This window comes from Polypterus senegalus, chromosome 2 (genome assembly GCF_016835505.1).
Source record: "Polypterus senegalus isolate Bchr_013 chromosome 2, ASM1683550v1, whole genome shotgun sequence".
Classification (NCBI taxonomy): domain Eukaryota; kingdom Metazoa; phylum Chordata; class Cladistia; order Polypteriformes; family Polypteridae; genus Polypterus; species Polypterus senegalus.
In genome coordinates this window covers 125727523-125747476 of record NC_053155.1, presented here as the reverse complement: position 1 = coordinate 125747476, position 19954 = coordinate 125727523, and the positions used below count along the sequence as shown (strand labels likewise).

Sequence of the window (19954 nt, the reverse complement as noted above, 5' to 3'; positions counted from 1 at the left end):
GTATTTAAAAATATTGTCAAATAGATTTAAGAAAAAAATATCATATTCAAAAAAACAGATTTTGGACACTTATTGTTCTTGGTCTCTGTTCATTTCTTTGCAGTATTTACTGATATACTGCTGTTTAAATGACACAAAAAAGTAATTTATTGTACAAGATTGCAGTTGAAAAATACATTGTTAATGAGTACTAAGAATATGTGATTAGGCAAATTAGTTCAACCAGCCTTCACATGGCATCAGTGAATATAGATCATTTTATGTTTTTTAAGTTGCAATTGGGTGTGAAGGTCAAAAGGTTACAACATGAGGTCAGAATGTAAGATGTTAAAATTAATTAGTTGGACAGAAATGGCTCAGTGGTCTGACAGTTAAATGTGATTTTTGCAGACTAAGGACTGTTATTCAAACTATGTCTTAATTTAACCAGGTTATATTGAGCAAAGGCAGAGAGGAGTGTGGCTGTCTGAAATGCCAGTCATTTCTCGCCAATTTTGACTGTTCTGAAGGTCAGTGATGCAGCTTTTTGAGAGCTGAAGGACTGATGAGCAAACCTATCTAAGGGTAAATTCCAAGTCTAAGGGCATTGAGGTGCAATTGAAGACGCCCTTCAGAATATCTTTTTCATCACTTGCAATAGTTTAGAAAGTACATTCTTGAAGAGTTTCAATAAAACTGTTGTATGAATGTCTCCAACTAAGAGTGTTTCCACATGTGCCTGTATTAGGAAGGTAACTATTCTTATTTTCATCTGTGTCAGAGTTGAGATACATTTTATTTACACTGGACATTTACAACCTTGTTATGTTTCAAGATTCTTATCTGGGGAAAAAACGCAAAGCAGAAACTCTGATGTTTCTTGTTACATCTTCAACTATTAAAATTAGTTGTGTTAGTATTCCTTAAGTATATACAGTATTTTCTACTAATATACATTTTATAAAAAATAATTATGCATATTTCATATTATTCTAATAGAATAATCTTGATGGTGATTATTATTTAAGTATTAAGAACAGTAGAATTACAATATTACAATAAATGTAACAATGCAAAAACTACTGTCATTATTGCTACTGGCTAGCTGGCAATTGTGTGCAGTTCATCTTTTTTATGCTGCTATCGGCTTCTCCAATTTTTTACTTTCAATATATCACCTGATGCAAGGTAAGAATCAGCCCTAAACTGAACACACTGTTATCATTAGGTATTCTTACACACCCACAATCAATCTTTTAGAGCTGACATTGTACCTAACCTGCACATCTTTGTCTGTGGAAAGACACAAGAGTACATGGAGGTGATCTATGATGATATGGAAGTGCCAATATAGACTGTGAGTGACCATACTTGTATTTGGACCATGATCCTTGAAGCTATGAAGCAGTTGTGCTAACCAGCATACTACCACGCTGCCCCTCTTCAGTTTCATAAAGAGTAAAATGCATAAAATATTATACTGTTTTTACTTTTCTTGTAAGTGGTTATAGGTTGTTTAAAAATAGTTTTATGTCATTGTTAGACAGAAATTAAATGTCAAATGCACAGTGAATTGCAATTATGTGAGCATCTAAGACAAAAAAATGTTTAAATTTAAGTAAATGTAGTTGTAAAAAAGTAGTGGTGCAATAAACTAGCAATTAAGGCCTTTTTCCCAAGAACAGTGCTTAATTGTTATATGTTTCTTCTTAGATTCTAATAAAAAAGTATAATACTAAGGTTGTCTCTTTAAGGTTTCTGCACATGATTATGTTATTCTCCTTAGTAAAATTATGTATGGATATATAGAAAGTCTGCATTTTCCACTATGATTTACTGTGTTACTTTAATGTTTATAAGTTGTCAGATTGTGTCTGTTCTTCACAAGTGTAAACTTAAAGTATGGAATAATTTAAATTCTAAATAGTTTTCCTTGGTTGGGCTTTCTGACCTGTATCTTCTTCAAAAGCACTGTCTTGTGAAATGAAGAACTTTTACAGGTTGGAAATTCTTAGAGGATCATTTTCCTTTCACTAAACCTGGTATCTACAGCTGCAGCAGTCACTCTTATTTTACTTTCTCTTTGATTTTGAATATACATATAAAAACAATGTTTTTTCTGCTCTAATTGTTGCCTTTTCTAAGAATATTTGTTCATGTAAAAAAATAATAATCAAGACCATTTTGGGCCCAGTGGTCTGGTGTTGTGTGGGAAGGTATTGTATTGTACAGTATACCCTATTTACATAAGGAAGACAATACACCTACTGTTTGCTTTGAAAGGTTTGCACACCTTTTACTGCAACTCAATAGCAAATACTGTTATGAGGTTTCTGTGGTAATTTACATCATATGCTTTAGTTTAGACAGCTAAAAATTCTGCAAATAATCTTTGATATTTTAAACCTGTGTAATGGTAATAAGTAGGTTTGAAAGTGTATTAATTGCTGTTAGGCCTCCAGCCTCTCCAAATATTGCTTCTCATTTGAACCCATGATCCAACTGACCTATTTGGAAAAAATGCCTGTCTTAAACCTAGCTACTTTGTGCATATAATTATATAAATAATATAATTCTGTATGGGATCATTTATATTAATTGTACATGCCCTATTGCCTTTACACTTCATAACACAAATGTGTCCTGCAGGGAGCATTATCTATATGAATAGACCAGGGTCAGTGTTGGAACACAGCACAAAAAAATGTATGCTAGGGTTAAACCTAAATGATTATTTATTGTATATTAGAGGGTGCTGGGAAAACCCCATTTTGAAATCTGTCAGAATAAAAGTTCTGTCCATCCAGTGCTGTTGGTGTATACAGGCAGATTTTTATACAGTAGAAAGTTAGTTCCAGGATTGAACAGATCAACGTTGTGATTTCTGAGTGTGTCCCTGATTCTCAATAGCTGCTGTGTGCAAACCACAAGAAATACATTCCCACAGACTGATGCAGTATAGTGGGGAAAACTATATGCCCCAAACAGAGTAAACACTATGAAAGAATAATAACAACGAAAGATTTATTACTATTTACAAGATGTTTCTATCTTTTTGATAGAATAAAAAGTACAAAGCTTCAGTAAAGACAGTTTAGAGAGCCTTCAGCATGACTTCAAAAAAATAGATTGGGCCAGCATGGCTTCAATCATGAAACACCACTTTGGTTTTTCTACCTTTTAAAAGACCTACATATTGTTTCTAACTTTTGACTATGATTTTGACATTTGACACTTTAAAGATGATTGCACCATTATAATCCAGTCAAATCTAGTTCAGTTACTCCTTACCCATTGACTTTATCGCACTTCTCCAAGTTCAGCAAATATTTCAGGGAACTCAAAGTGATGCAAACTCAGCAATGTTCACTCATCACTAGTAGTGATGCATTGTTGATGGAACAAAATTGCTCCATACAATAAGAGCGATAATACCATATTTAACTGTTAGCTACGAAAGTCCAAAAGGAGAAGTTAAAAAAGATAAGACACATTTCTTTTTAACATGTAAATTAAAGAGGTGTATATAGAGTACATGCCACAGTGTGCACTGCATAGATCATTTGAATACGTTTTTAATGAATATAAATATTAAGGCATCACTAAATAGCATACATCAAAATTGTACACAGGGTTTGAAATTCATTTTTGAAAGTGGAGTGGAATACCCTGTTCCCCAATGAAATACAAGGGGGATTGAAAGTGTGTTGGGAAAGGTCTCAAAATTCCACATTTTAAAAGGCACTTTTATTTTAAAATTTCTGCCATTTTTTCCAGTGTATATACTGTATATAAAATTCAGTGTTTGTCTGTCTGTCAGTGTGCTTTTCAGGACAGAACTGCTTAAAGGATTTCGATAAGGTTTTTTCTATAACTTGTTTGAACATTCCGGTTGATTTTGCAACTTCTGTCATTGTGCTTAATATTTTAGTTTGCTTACAAGAGTGATTTATTTATGCTAATCCGAGACAGAGGCTGTGGGCCTAGGGGATGGGGAAGCGTGATGTCAGGAGTGGGGAGCCGGGTGGGGCTTTCCTCACTCAGTTGCCAGCCTCAGAACGTACCTTGCCTCCTGCTAATCTAGCGAACAAGAGAACTACTTAACGGATTTAGATTGGGGTTTTTTTCTATAATTTGCTTGAACATTCCGGTTGATTTTTTCAGCTTCACTCATTGCACTAAGTATCATAATTAGCTTGCAGGAACGATATATTCCCGCCAATCTGAGAAAGAGGCTGCAGGCCAAGAGGAGGGGGAAGCGTGACGTTAGGAGTGGAGTTCCTGAATTTCTGTATTACTGGCGCGTGGAAAAAAAAAAACACTTCAGCCTTCAGTTTTACAGAGTTTCAACCCTGTTGGGAGGAGGTTAGTTTTACCTCAGGAGGTGGGGTAAAGTTATTTTTACTGGAGGACCTCTGTACTTTTAGGCCTATCCGACTCACTTATGTCACTAGCAATTCACGGATTACACATTCTCAGTAAAAATTACAGAAACTTTTAGCTTGCATAAACAAAAAAAATTTAAAATATTTAAAAAAAATAAACTTGGATCAAAATCTCAGTAACTATGTTATTTGGGGGATCTGAATGGAACTCAAATTACAGAGTAAATTACAGAGTAATAATTATTTTACCCAGTGCCTAAAGTTTTATAAGGAAAAAAAAAAAACAGGACTCTTGTACTACTTTTTGTGTGCGTTGAATAAAAGGGGGTAAGGAGGTGGTGGGTTGTTGATGGGAAGAGATGTTATATCCCCTTAGAGTCCCAAAAGCATGCTAGTATGTACAGTTTATATAGAAAAAACAGTGTTGGTGTGTGGTTGTGCACCTTGGAGCTGCAAACTGACTTACTGGTCTTATAAATAGAAGTTGTTAATGTGGTCTGATGGTATACATACTTTAACAACAGGCAGTGGGGAAGTGCTGTTGCAAAGTACCATTGTGTAACTACTCCATTTCAAGCACTGATTTTTTATAATACCTTCTAGTGTATAACAAATCCCATCAGACAATCTGGAATTGTAAAGGGAAGTTTTAATAAAGGTACCATAAGCCCTGTATCCTCAATGCCTGTTAAGCACTTGTACAACTCTGCTGAGCAGTCAATAGCCGTATTCCTCAGCTGCATGTTCTGGTTAAGAACTAAAGGAACAGAAAGGTGGTATCTTATACACACAATCTTAAAAAATTGTACATAATGAAAAAAGAAATAAATTCCTAAGTAACACATTTGGCATAATAATAAAATAGTGACTGCTGTTGCGTACAAAACAAATATCTTGGAAAATTTGTGCATTAAAATTAAGAATTTGTAGGAATTATTAACTTTGTGCTAGATACATGTAATCCTGCACTAAATTTTGAGCCCTTATACAGTACAACTTGTAGTTAGAAATGCTTAAAGGATAAGATTGGCATTTTTCAAGTCAAAGTTATTTCCTCTCAGTTATGGCATATATTATTTTGCCCCATTAAATTGTGTTCTAAAATGTGAAATGTCCCAAATGCTTCCAGAGCAAGAACAGCTTCCAGGCTTCAGTTTTAAACAAACTTCCCCTTAATTTCCACTGATGTCCTCCAGTACGTGATTCACTCTTAAGCTGAAAGAACGTAATTGGATCTACATAACCAATGCCTTTGAGGATTTTAAATACCTGGATTAGGTCCCCACACAGTCTCCTCTTTTCGATACTAAACGGTTTTCATTTTTTGAGTCTGTCAGAGTAGGACATGTCCTTTCGTCTTCTGTTGTCTGTGAATCATAATGAGCTGTATAAAGAATGGAAGTAATGCAAATCTGAACTAAAATCAACATGCAAGTAACACAATACATTTGGGTTTTTAACGTTTATTCCACAACTGACTAATGTAATGCTAGATGCATTGTTCTTAAAAAATGCTCTGTTTATCCTATTACTGTCTTTGTAATGTTCCTTGTAGAATAATGATAGTTTGTTATGTTTACAAGAATTAAAATTCAGTAGTTAAAATAAAAACTTTCGCTCTAGTAAAATTATTTTGTATATTTTTATTCCTTTAATGTTTATTATGCAAAATAGAATTTAAATGCATGTCTTCTTCAGTTTTACAATGAGCCGCATCTTAGTGAGCTCATCTGGATTTGTCCGGAAGGCATTAGAGAGAGAGAGAGATCTTATTTTAGGATTGTGCTATAGAACCCCCAATGCAGACAGTAATTTCAATGTGTATCTTTTTAATAATATTGAAAAGGCAAGTTTACAATGGGATATTATTGTCATGTGGGCTTTAAATACCTGAATATTAACTGGGTTAACCTTGCAAATAAGAGCAGAGGATTTTAGATGCAATCAATGACTGCTTTTTAACACCGTATGTTAAAGCTGACAGATAGGTGACAGTTGGGGAGGGCTGTCTGGATTTGGGGTTTTGTAATATCTAGGTCAGAATTCAGGGTATAGAAGTGACAGAACCACTAGGTTCAAGTGATTATAATTATAGGGTGAGCCAAAAAGAAGTACCACATTTCAAACGTTTATTCTACAAAAACGCTAAAATAAGATAAAATAAATTTCATTACGACACAAAATAGATTTTTTTCACTTTGTTTTAAAAATGAGGTCTTCAAGGTGGTGGCCATTATTAGCAATACACTCTTTAAGATGATTTCTGAAAGCTCACATGACTCATTCAGCCATGTCAATTGGAATAACAGCGATTTTGTAGCAAATAGTGCCCATCTGTTCCTTCCAGTTGGGGCTGCATAAAGTTCTATGGTATTTCAATGTAACATTCAGAAGTGATGGTGACCGCTGCTACCACCTCCTCAAAAAAGTAGGGGCCTACAATGCTACAACGGCGTACCAAACTATAACACACTCACTGTGCAGGGGTCTCTAACGAAATTCACAAGGATTGCTTTCAGCCCAATAGCAAAAGTTTTGCTTATTTACGCAACCATGCAAATCGTCGCTGCACAGGACGATGGCATCTTGATGAATGGTTTGCAGAATGTTCGCGCACAACTCTCTATGGCTCTCCCAGTCTCTCTCAGTGTATGGATGGAAATTAAGATCCTCATGCAAAATCTACCTCAAGGACGTGTTGGAAACGCCTAAGGCAAAAGCATGTTTGCATGCTGAATGTCTAGGAGACTACAAAATTGATTCCTTTACAGCTTGAATGTTTTCAGGCATTTGTACAGTCTGAGGAGGGACTGGAGATTTTCTGTTCAATGTTGTACTCATCTGTCTAAATTTAGCCACCCACTGAAGAATTGTTTTCCGATTTGGGATGTCACCGTTAAGAGGAATGCTGAAATGCGTTCGGAAGTGTGTTGCATAGTGATGATGAATTTGTTATTTGAAGAATGCTTTGACAGCGAAAGCGTGGTGCGCACCAGACCAAAGCATGTTGCCGACTGAAAACTACAAGGGATCACCTATCAAAGGACCCCCACCCCAACACACTCAGCTGCCTCTACCTCATGCAATGACCTTGAGAAATGTGGCCCTTCATTTTGGCTCACCCTGTATAATACAACTCTCAATGTTTTGGATGAGCACAGATGGTAAAACTAAAACTGTTTAAAATTTAACTTTGGTACAGCAAATTTTGCATAGATGTGGCAAAGCCTAAAAGAGATAAATGGGATATGCCTCTAAATGTGGAAACATTCGAAGAGCAGTGGAAAAGGTTTAGAAAATGTTTTAAATTTAATGATACATCCCAAATTTTGGAATTAGTAAATAATTAAAAAAAAAAACTCTGCAGTGGGTTAATTAGGAGTAAAAAAAAAAAAAAAAGCTGGCAAGGAAAAACTTTTGTATAAGGTGTGCAATGGTCGGACCTATGAAAACATGAGAGAAACCATTCAGAAGGATATTTAGGAAGCTAAAAGGCATTTAGAGAGGAATATTACAGATAAGGTGAAAGATGACCCAGAGATAATTTTAGTATTTTAGTAGTAAAAGAACAGTTGAGGAGGAGGTGAAGTGTATCAGGTATAGTAATGGGAAATTTAAATATACAGACACTGAAATAGCAAATGCTATAAACTTGTAGTGTTTTTTTTTTTTTAATCCCAACAAGGGTTTAGCCAAAGGTACAATAATCCCACAATGACAGTCGGATGTTTTGGACTGTGTAAACAGCAGAAAGCTCATATGTCTTATTTCTCGTGTTAGTTGTACCAAGACAAAGTTGAAAATAGGAAAGTAAAATGGCCAAGATTGTGGCTGAATTTGCCATACCTGGAGAGCCTTCATACACACACTATTCAAATTTGAATTGCTTTATTTTAAAATGAGAGGCTATATCTAATATGATACAAGTTAAAACAAGTACAGTTGTGCTGATGGTTCAATTATAGTTGAAGGTTGTTTCTAGTTGCACCAGCTGATACATCAGTGTCTAAATCACATGCTTCCTTTTCAGCTGGTGAGTTAGAATGCCAGCAAGTTTGATAATTATTTAAGTTGTGTTTTACAATGGTGTTGAGAACTTGGTGTCTACTGTCTTAATATCTTTTCTGTATATTACATAATGTATGTACTGGCTTTCATGTTGATCCATTTTAAATAGCTTCTGCCAGACATCTTGGACAGATGGTCAGTAAAATAAAATGTTGTTTACCAAAGAAGAAGAATTAACATACATTTTTAAACATCACATTTCTGTCTGAACATTCAGGAATACCTTCAAAAAGAAGCTCTGAATCCTGTGGATGTAAAACTCTTTTAAAATATTTAGTTGATGAGGAACTCTAGAGTGAAACTCTAGGTTTTCACCTGTAAGAATCATTCACTTTAAGATCATTAATAAATGTGGTTCAATATATATTCTTTTGCACCCATCCATTACAGCAGCAAAGCATCTGGCAAAAGAAATATGCCATTCCATGTGTTTTTCAAAAATTAAATGACATTCTGTTCTCTTTTGTATGTTTAGTGCTGAAGGCCCAGTCCTTCAGTCCTTTCATAAAGGTCAAAGTAGTACTCCTGGTTACTTCCTACTGAAGCTTCGAAGAACTTTGATAAGGCTGCTTGTCAGAACTGAAACTTCCATGAAGCCCAATGTGTGTCCAAATGGAAGCTCCACTTGAGGAATGTTGCAATCCATTTTACTGGGAGAGCATATGAGCTCCATTTGTTTTTTCATTATATTGGCCTTCTGGCCAGGAAAGTGTCACCAACAGTCCTGTCTAGGATTTGAGCCTGGACCCACCTTCTATGACATAGCTAAATGAGAGCAGAAAGATACCAAGAGAAGACATCAATGGAAGAGAAATGTTTTTACACCCTTTAAAATGTGGCATTAGCTGGACATTGTTCTGCACTAATTTATCCTGACACACTGACTGACGTATAAACATCACCCAGAAAGAGATAACTTAGTGAGCAGTTATGCCTAAAATGTGTAAATCCATTGAAGTCAAAGTCAAAAATGTTACCCTATTATGACACTTTCTGTGATAATAGTAAAGACTATAATCATTGTTGGAAATATTTCAAATATTAATAACATACCTTAATTTGTGTCCCTATGGGCATGATTTATAGATCTGCAAAAATTGCAGTCATCCTCTTTCTCTATCCAGAACAATAAAGTATAGAATTGTCACAACAGCTGCAGTAATTCTTTGAAGAAAATGGTTCAGGCACCTATAATTTTGAGTACAGCTGTACCGCAGCAGCCATTAAACTTTTTACTTACAAAACGTCTTCTCACTGACTGAGGGGCATCATGGTGAATGCCACTATAAACCTTCTTGAGTAATTGTGATAAAAGAATTGATTTAGAAAGATTAAAATAAAATATAAGTGGTCTTCACTTGTTTTAATATACATAAGTTCTGTTGATAATATCAGTCATGAATGTACTATCCCCAACATTTCACAGAAAATAGGCTGTTGCAAATAGAAACAGGAAAACCACAATGGGCCATCACTGTTACATTCATACTAGTAAAAGCTTAACTTCATGTTGATCACCAATTTCCCAATATTCTTTACCTATCCTCTCATATTTTCATAGTGCAGGTAAGAGAATGGAACAATTTTAGTAAGTACTAAGCAATTGATATATTCTATGTATGTTGTAGAGCTATGAGACAATGCAAAACGAAGAACTGAGGCATATTCACAATGAAACCCCACTTAATGGAAAAAAAGAAGAGAATTATCAAGAGCAAAAAAACTAAAAAGGTTGTATGACCTCCTCTGGTTGACACAAGGTATCAGATTTGTGTATTGGAGAATATAGGTTCCATCTTTAATCCTCTCTGGTTCAAGAATGAATAAACTGTTCTGGTGGTTGGTGGGTTTATATATTGTAGGTCCTGGAAGAGGTGGGACATCCAAGGAAGTAAGGGAAGTGACCTTAGTCAGGTTCTGAGTGTTTTTCAGAACTGCAGAGGAAAGTGGGTGAAGACCTTAGCAACTGTGCCCCCTCTTGGCATGCAGTGGTGTTACTTTATTGGTGCATGAAGGTGTCCCCTAAATGCATTTGTCTGGCAGTGTAAATCAGTATATCTTAACCTCCTTAGCATTAGACCTGAGTGTTACTTGGGCTGCAAAAACAATGCTAAAAGTGTTAGTTCCAAGTGTACTTGGGCAACTGTACAGATACGTCTTGCATAAGATTTAGAACTGAGAATCAGTCATGCTGAAAAAGTGCTGTCAGTGCTGCCGTTCTTTTGAGAAATGATGCCTGAGTGTAGTTTTTCATTAATTATGAAATATCTTCACTTTATCTAAGAACAAAGACTTTGATTAGAATACCCATCTAGCACCCAAACCGAAGAAAGTTTGGGAGATATATCAGGCCATTATAACAAAATTTTAGAGTGTTTACATTCCAGGCCGTGATGTCCACACGATTATAAGGGCTGTATCATGGATACAGTACATCGCATGAAAATGAGCAAAATGTGGCATAAAGTTTTAGGAGCTTTGTGAATCTAAAACGGGGTACAATTGGAATTTGGTTCTGTATAGAGGGAAATGGACAATGTTTGATCTGAAATGCAGTCAATACGGCACTGCTATGTCATTGGTGCTGACTTTGATAGATGCTCTGGTGGATCAAGGTTACCGTGTAACCATGGACAGTTTTTATTCTTCACCAAAGCTATTTGACATCTTGCTGCAAAGAAAGACTGACAAATATATAATAGTGAATCCAGTCGTCGTGGCATGCCTGAAGACTTTGGCAGAGCTAAATTACATAGAGGTGCACTAGTAGTTTGGCAGAAGGGTAAAGTGCTTGTCTTGAAATGGAAATGAAGAAAAATATTTGTATTTTTAGCACTGTACATAATGCAGGTATGGTCACTGTACAGGCAAAAGGCAAGAAGCATGTTCTGAAACCTTGTGCTGTGGTTGACTACAATAGCTTGATGGGTGGCGTAGATCATGCGGATGAAGAATTGACTTTTTATCCCGTTATCCGGAGGCAACAAAAGAAATACTACAAAAAGATATTTTGTCATCTGGTGGAACAGTGTATTTGGAGTGCATTTGTCCTATACAAACAAAAAGCTGGTAAAACTGTATGTCATGCAAACTTTACATGCCACCTTGTAGAACAAATAATTGCCTCACATCCACCGTTCATACTTCCGCTAAAGAGACATGGTCGACCCAGCACATCATGGATCAATCCAAAGCGTCTAATTGGTAGATATTTTATTGATTATATACCTCCAACAGAAAAAACGGATTCCAACTCATACCTGTGTAGTGTGCTTTTCAAAAACTGATAAATCTGGAAAGAAAACCCAAAAAGAAACGCGCTGTTACTGTCTTGACTGTGACTCTGGATTGTGTCTTTCACTGTGCTTTAAGATTTACCACATAAAGGACTCATTTTGAGATTATATACTGTTTTGGCCAGTAGTAGTATTATTACTGTTGTTATTGTTCATTTCATATTATTTTTATCCAACATTACCATTATTATTTGTATAATTATTATACTTTTGAGATTTAATAAAAATATAAATTTTCACGCCAAAAAAAAAATGCAATGCTTTGTAATTGTTTTTTTGGAATAAAATGCAACGCTAAGGAGGTTAATCAGCAACCTGTGCATGTTCTTGCCAGCTTATTAGTACAAAGACTGTTCTTATGCTGCAAGTATAATGACTCCTAGGTATCTCTTCTGGATTTCTCTATGTGGGGATATGACAAAAGCATTAATTAGAAAATCACAGACATCAATCAGAGAGAATCATTACAGTTATTGGTTGGCAGGATTGTTCTTAAAAGTTCTTCCGCCTTGGGACAACAACACAAGGAGAATGCCTTGAGTAATCACTATATGTATACAATGGATGCCATGTTTCAAGTTTTGCTAAACAAAATCCACAGCAGTAAAATCAGATATGTGAACCAAATCAAAATGAGTACTGATGCTTGTGTTTGACTTTTATAGTCTTTTTTTTTCCCAGTGTTTGTATTGGTGTTTTCTGTACTTGTACTTTTTAATGTATGGTAAAAGAGCTATGCATTATTTAACATCTAAAATGTGTGTATGCCACTGCATGTCTTCTGTAAGAAATTTGTCTCTGCTGTATCAACAAAACTTGGATAAATCAACATTTGTTGAAACAAATTCATGAGTGAAATGATACCTGAGTGATTTTTCAGAGGGATTTAATTTATACTAGCAGTCCGACAGTTGTCAACAACAGAGGTAAATTGAAGCAAACCCTTATTTACATTAAATACTAAAACAGAAGTAAACCTTTTTATCCTAACACAGTGTAATATTTCTTTTTATGTGTCAGAGTGCTTGGGGTGCCTTTAATTTAAATTTAAAATGGAGATAAGAGATCTTTTTCTATATACAGTACCAGATTTAATTTAGTTTTTATACTTGTCTCTGCCTTTTTTCCTAACAATAATGTAGTGCACCAGCTGTTCAATTTTTATATCTTCTTGAACTTGAAATTTAGGAAAATATATAATAGGTGTTTTCTTAGCTTGTAAAATGTTCAGCAAATTTTTGCTTTTGTTTCTAAAACACGTTTTCAAATTGTTTTTGTTTTCAGCTGAAGTTGAGGCAGTAGAGATCAGTTTGTGTCTGAATGTAAAATTACTGATTTATTCCTCAGAATTTTACTCATGATCCTTTGATGGATCTGTCATTAATTTTAACTTCTTGTCTTTGTATATTAGAATCATTAAAATTAATCAACAGCTTTGTTTCTTTTTGCCTTGCTTCTTACCATTTGCTTTGGTCCTTTTTCTTAGATCTTTGATACTGTATTCGTCCTACTGTATTAGACATTCTGCAATTCTAACTGGGTAGATATTTCCACTGTCATTATACACATATCATTATGTGTGGTGAGCTGTAAAATAAACAGTATTTTCGTTCTGTGATGTTGAGAAGCAGGAAAATACCTCCTTTCAAGTAGCATACCTTGCTAATAATGTAAAATTCAAGCTTATAAATTTTGGAGGGAAGTATAGATGGTGTATAATGAAAATATATCTATACTAATAAAAGGCAAAGCCCTCACTGACTGACTCAATCATCACTAATTCTCCAACTTCCCGTGTAGGTAAAAGGCTGAAATTTGTCGGACTCAAGAAATTTGGTACGCGGGTTCCCAACGCTAACTGAATCCTACTTATGTACATATATACGTCCATAGCCTGCAGCTCGGTTGCCGTGTGAGGCGGCGTTGGGTCCCCCATCCCCATGCCTCCCACGTTGTTGGCTGTCTGCCTAAATAAGGCCATCCGTTGCTCCAGTCTCTTCATTCCCTTCCTTGCTTCGCCACGGCATTCACGTCTCCCTGCTGATAACCGCAGCCTTTTTTTTAATCCATGGCTTTTACACTGTTTTATTGTTCGTTTATTACGATTATAGTTATTGTATAGGTATTTTAGACTTAGTTTACATTGTTCAGGTACCCATTTCCTTAATCGTTCCAGCCGTACCCCCATTAACATGTCTATTGAGGTGATCACCATCGATCAAAGAACTGTGACTTACCGAGTGGTTTCCATGTCCGGAGATGGCGCCTGCCCTTTCCATTCTCTTTGTTACATATTGCACGGCCATATCAGGCTCACTCTTGATATCTGGAGGAACACTGTGTCTTATGTATTGAATGACTGGGAAAACTTCAAGGTGTGGACTGATGATGGTACAGGAAATAATTATACTACACAGGAGCACTAGAAGAGTGAAATGCTTAACCCCTTCACCTATGGTTCTGCATGTGAGTTCATGGCTGCCGCTGAATTGTTCGGTTGTCGCTTTCAAGTGTACTGAAATGGGAAAATATTTTACACCTTTGGACAACTGCCAATGCCTCTTAAACATCTTAGATTCACAGGTGACGATTTGAATAGTGGACACTTGGATGTTTATGAATGTTTCAACTCTCAAAAACTGGATGTGAAGTTATCGATGAAACCGGTTGTGTACTTACAACGCTTGACAGATGCCAATTGTCACTTCAACACAAGTCCAGCAAATACTAACGTAATTGAAACAAACCATGAAACTCAAACTGATTATGACACCAGCAATCCAAGTTGTGAGATTTGAGGCATGATTGCTTTTCACATGGCCAACTGTACGTTGCATGCTCAAGAGTAAGCTCAGCGCACAGCTTGGTCATATTACAACTGGTGGGCCAAACTGACAACGTGGCATACAAAGAGATCCTTAATAAGTGATTATTGGTATATTTTCCCTCAGTTTAAAAAGGTTTACTTTTCTTCTTAATAAAAATTTTAAGGCAGTACTTCGCCGCTGCGAAGCGTGGGTTATTTGTTAGTTTATTCATAAATGTGGTTTTATTTGACAAAATAATGTTCAAGAAATGAAAATGATTGATTTAATTCAATTTACTGTATTATGTTACACCAGTAATGGCGCACTGCACGATAACGTGCAGTGAGTACACTTGACTTGAGCATTCATAGTTTTCCTCCTCTTTCTCTGTACATTTAGTATTCATTTGCTCAGAGGTTGATGCGCTTGCTGCTTCCTGAGCAGCTCTTCTTCTCTCCACCCTAGCGACCAGCTGCTTCTCTTTTTTCGTCAGCATCTTTTCGCGTTAAACTGATTAAGTTAGTTTTTGTGTTGCAAGTACGTTTTCTTTAATTTTTCACTTAAGCTTTTTCAAGAATGATTTAAGATTTGAAGAGGTAGGGGAAGTCACTGCGAAGGTGGTAGGGAATTAGAATGGCGCCTGTATGCATGAGCTGCACGGTCACCCTGCTGTGCTACTGCGCGCTGCAGAGAGTTGATTCTACAATAAAATAAAATGAAAATAAAAAGAGTAATAAAAAATATCACCCCGAAAGCGGATAGTAGACGTCACGTAGTATATGTGTACCAAATTTCAAGTCAATAGGTGAAACGGTTTGCGAGCTACAGGTGATTTAAAATCCTGGACAGACAAACAAACAGCCACGGCTGTTTATATAAGAAGATGTACTAAAGTCATTTATGTTAAAAAGCTAAATGTTGTTGTGTTTTCATTCATACCCTTTTTTTCAGTGTGACCACTACATGTCCCTACTTGAACCTGCTGGTAAAATGTGTATGATACAAGCTCTCTCTTAGTCTATAATTAAAATAAAGTTTATGTTATGAAGTATTTATAAAGCAATAATGTGAAATCTTGGAAAGTGCCTTTTAGGACTTTTTCATTCAATATGAAATTTTAAGTGTACAAGTTGGGATCACAGTTTATAAATCTTATATATAAACGTCCACACGTGCAAGTGTGTGTGTCTGTCTGGCCCAGAAGTGAGAGGTGGAGTCGGGGTAAGGGCTCCACCTCTGAGGAAACGGAAAACTCACTTAGCCACTAATAAAACAAGCAGGGCCAGCACGCCAGCAAAACAAAACCTCAGAAGAAAGACAGTCGCTTAGCTGCTAACATCAGCAAAACGGTATCCCTTCTATGTTTCCTCCTGCCGCTAATACACAAGCAAGGAGAACACATCAGCAAAATGAAATCTCTGAGGAAAGACAGCCGCTTAACCGCTAATGCACAAACGATGTAAAAACCTCCTAGGAGAGAGATGCCCAGAGTAGTTCCTTTCAATTAACTCTACGTTTCAGTTTTTTTTTTTCTGACAATTTCAATAGTTTCTAGGGCCTCCCGCAGCATTGTTTGAAATGACATCCTCTTGACTTTGTTTATTGCAGACACACATTTCATAGTTGTCAGGGTTTATATTTGAACCTCACGTATCAATTATTGTTTCCATTGTATGAGTAAACGTCTCTTATATCTGTATCTATACCAGTTGCATTTTGGTTTAACACCTTTTAGAGTGATTTTAATCTAACTTTATTTTATGTTTCTAGATTATTTCTATGAATCAGAAATATAGAGAAACCAAGCACTGAACTTCACCACTGCTAAAAGCTGTACCTGTAAGTAATATACTGTCTTCTTCATCAGCAATGTTGTTTATATAATAGCTATTCCTACTTCTCTGAAAAAAATTAATGTAATATACTTTGTCTCGAACTATGTTATGCTAAACATCTGTTTGAAATTCAGGAATATTTTTCTTTGGGTACAGTTTATCAGTTACTGGAACATAGATAATTTTATCTTGATAAAAACAAGCTCAAAACATAATGCACTTTTTAGTGATGTTCATTAGGAAGCTTTGTTTATTTTTAAAGTTTAATTGCTTGTTGTGTGGAGAAGTGTCCCAGATTTGAAGAGAATTAGTCCTTGGTCTTCTATATTGAAAATCTGCTTGTATATAGAAGTCTAAAGTTTGCACTATGTGAAGTTGGATCTCAAGTAGGATGTGGGTGGTATGGCAAAAATAATTAAAGATTTTTATACAGTAGAATTTTTTTTTTTCAAATCAAAAGACTTTACAAGTTAATGCAGAAAAAATCAATATTGTTTTACATATGACTGACACCTTTATAGTTTATGGACTCTTTACTGTCATGTATACACACTACAGTGAAATTCTTACTTTCATTTGCTAATCAACATGCAATACACAGCCACTTTCCAGCCCGATGATTAGAGTATAGCTACCTTACCTCAAAATTTGTCTTCCTTAGCTGAAAGAACTAGAATGGCCCCCGTTTACAGTTTTTCTCAGTTGTTTCAGCACATTCACTTAAGTATTATTAATCTTACTGCCAAGTGCAATTCTCAAAACAGTTCATACAGTTTTTCTGAACATTTCTACTAGTCTTAAAGATTTGCAGCTATTAACAATAAAGTACAGATATTACATGGTATTTTTCAAATGTTCGATGTTAATGTTGATTTATTTTTTATAATTATGTCTTTCATTTTTCTATTCTTTAATATGTAAAGCACTTTGAGCTACTGTTTGTATGAAAATGTGCTATATAAATAAATGTTGTTGTTGTTGTTGTTGTTGTTTTACTCCAGTTTTAGAATATAATGAATGGTGGTAGCTATTCTTATATGGGTCTGGGGAAAATGGCTGTGCCCCATTGTGACTTTTATAGCATTCTTCCTGATATTAAACAGAACCTTTTATGAAAGATGGTGCATAAGATGTGTCATGTGAGGAAGCAAAGTTTTGCTAATTACACTGTTTCAAACACCATCTGAAAGGAATCAATTTTAACCTTTTAAATGACATTAAAATACATTTTAAAAATTTTGATGTGTCAGTAGTAGAGTTATTTTGTAAAAGTATGGAAGGTCTGCTTCTTAAAGTGACATATTGAGTGCAGATGAAGGTGCAGACACAGTAGTGATGAAGGGGGGTGTTGTGTGCTTTGAAGAAATTCTGGGAACTGTCCTCAACTCTGACTTCTAAATGAGTCTCTCTGCGTATGAAAGCTGTGTCACAAGTAGTATGGTCTATGGGAGTGAAACACGTACAATGAATGCAGAACATGAAGCAAAACTGGAAAGAACAGAGATGCGGAGGTTCAGATGGGTATGTGGAGTTACCTGGAATTAGTAGATGATGAATTCTAAGTTAGAGAGAGACCTTAAAACAGATTAAGATAATTTGGGCTTGTGGAGTGAAGGACAAAAGATAGTTTAGTTGTAGCTTTGCACCAAGATGAAGGTGGAGACAAGTATAAGACCAAGTTAATGATATTCTTGGAGGTACTGTCAGATGATATGAAAAGTATGGGTCTTGCTCCAAAGGATTCCCTGGGCCATGAAGAGTGGAAGAAAAAGATTTTGAAAATACCTGCTAAAATGATGACGAATGTTTTATTTACAATAAATGTTTAAATAATTCAGCATATTTCATATTTTACTATTGGCAAATATAGAGGGATTGCACACATTTTTAAATATAATATTTTAAATACAATTCAAAACACCATGTTTTATTCAGAAAATGCTGAATAAAGAAAATTAATGGGGTAGTGATGTTGAAAATGGACCAAGAGAAAAGGAACAATCTGTATGTTTTTGAAAAAGCATGTTGCAAAAGCGCTGAAAAAAGTAAAGAAGCGGGCTCAACTGGAGTGATGTTGGAAATGTTGAAGACCGCAGAAGGTCCTGAAGTTGATGGATGACAGTCTTGTACAACATGACTGTGTGCTTTTTCCAGTATACAAAGGAAATGGTGAACAGATAGAGTTTGGGTCATATAAAACAATCAGATTTTTTGAGCAGGTACTGAAGGTGGCCTAGATAGTGGTAGAGAAAGGAATCTGGATTTAAATTAAATTTATTTAAATGCAACTTGGTTTCATGCCTTGAAATGGAATAAAAGCACAATCTTTCTTGTCTGGTAAATTATAGGAAAAGCAACTGGATAAGGGAAAGAAGCTGCATTATGAATTAATAGAGATAGGAGTAATGAAAGTCTTGAGGTAAAGGTGTTCTTGCACCAGGGACCTATTCTGAATCTGTTGCATTTTGTGTTAGTAATAGGGGTGGTGACCAGAGAAGTGTTTCAAGAATTGCTGTGGGAGCTTTCTTTTTTGCAAATGATCTCATTTTGATAAGATAAAGTAAAGCAGAGTTGAAATAGAAGGTAATCAAATGGAAAGCTATTTTGGAAGACAAAAACCTAAAAGTGAATACAGGAAAGACAAAGGTTATGGTTAGAGGTGAAGAAAGCATGGAAGAGGGGAGTGTCTGGTGTGCATGGTAAAAGTGTTAGTTTTACCTCAATCCAATGCGCTGTTTATTGAAAGTAGGTACTGTATATAAAAGAGATAGTGGAGTAAAGAGGAGTATAGGTCTTCAAAGGAATGATTTTTGCAATCCCTCTCCCAGGCACTCCTAACAAAGTTCAGTTTCACTCCTTACAAAATATTGTCCTACTCCTGCCTGCTTTTTCCTGCTCCCAACTACATTCCCGTTTTCTCATCTAAAAGACATTTGAATTGGGCTTAAACCTTAGTCTAGGTGGATTCTTAAAGTGATAAATATACAAAGGAAAAAAACAGCATACCCCAATCAGTATTGTGCATCAGCCTTCAATCAATCAACATTTATTTATATAGCACATATTCATACAAAAAAATGTAGCTCAAAGTGCTTTGCAAAATGAATAGAAAAATAGAAGACACAATAAAAAATAAACATAAGTCAACATTAATTAACATAGAATAAGTAAGGTCCGATGGCCAGGGTGGACAGAAAACAAAAAAACTCCAAAAGCTGGAGGAAAAAAATAAAATCTGTAGGGGTTCCAGACCACGAGACCGCCCAGTCCCCTCTGGGCAATCTACCTAACATAAGTCAAACAGTCCTCTTTGTATTTAGGGTTTTCATGGAAGGACCTGATGATGATGGTCACGTAGACTTCTGGCTTTCAGTCCATCAATGTTGGTGCATCATGATGCTTTGAGTAGTGGTGGTGGCGCAGGCCGCCACCACAAAGAAACCGGAAAAAGAAACAGAAGAGAGAGTTGGGGTCAGTACGGATTTTAGTGCCACTATGAATAGTTATTGTGATGAATTGAACATACAGAGTATCAGTATTAAGTTAAAGTGAAGTTATGAGAAGGCCATGTTAAAGTAATGTGT

The 19954-nt window shown here is 35.7% G+C and overlaps 1 protein-coding gene across 3 annotated transcripts in view; it reads left to right on the top strand.

Annotated features, from left to right (window-relative positions):
* nrip1a (nuclear receptor interacting protein 1a) overlaps positions 1-19954 on the top strand; it is a 180022-nt gene that overhangs the window by 41641 nt on the left and 118427 nt on the right. For all 3 annotated transcript variants that reach the window (XM_039744545.1, XM_039744547.1, XM_039744546.1), the window contains exon 2: positions 16306-16374. The gene's annotated coding sequence lies outside the window, so the exon portion shown is untranslated. The remainder of the gene's footprint in view (positions 1-16305; positions 16375-19954) is intronic.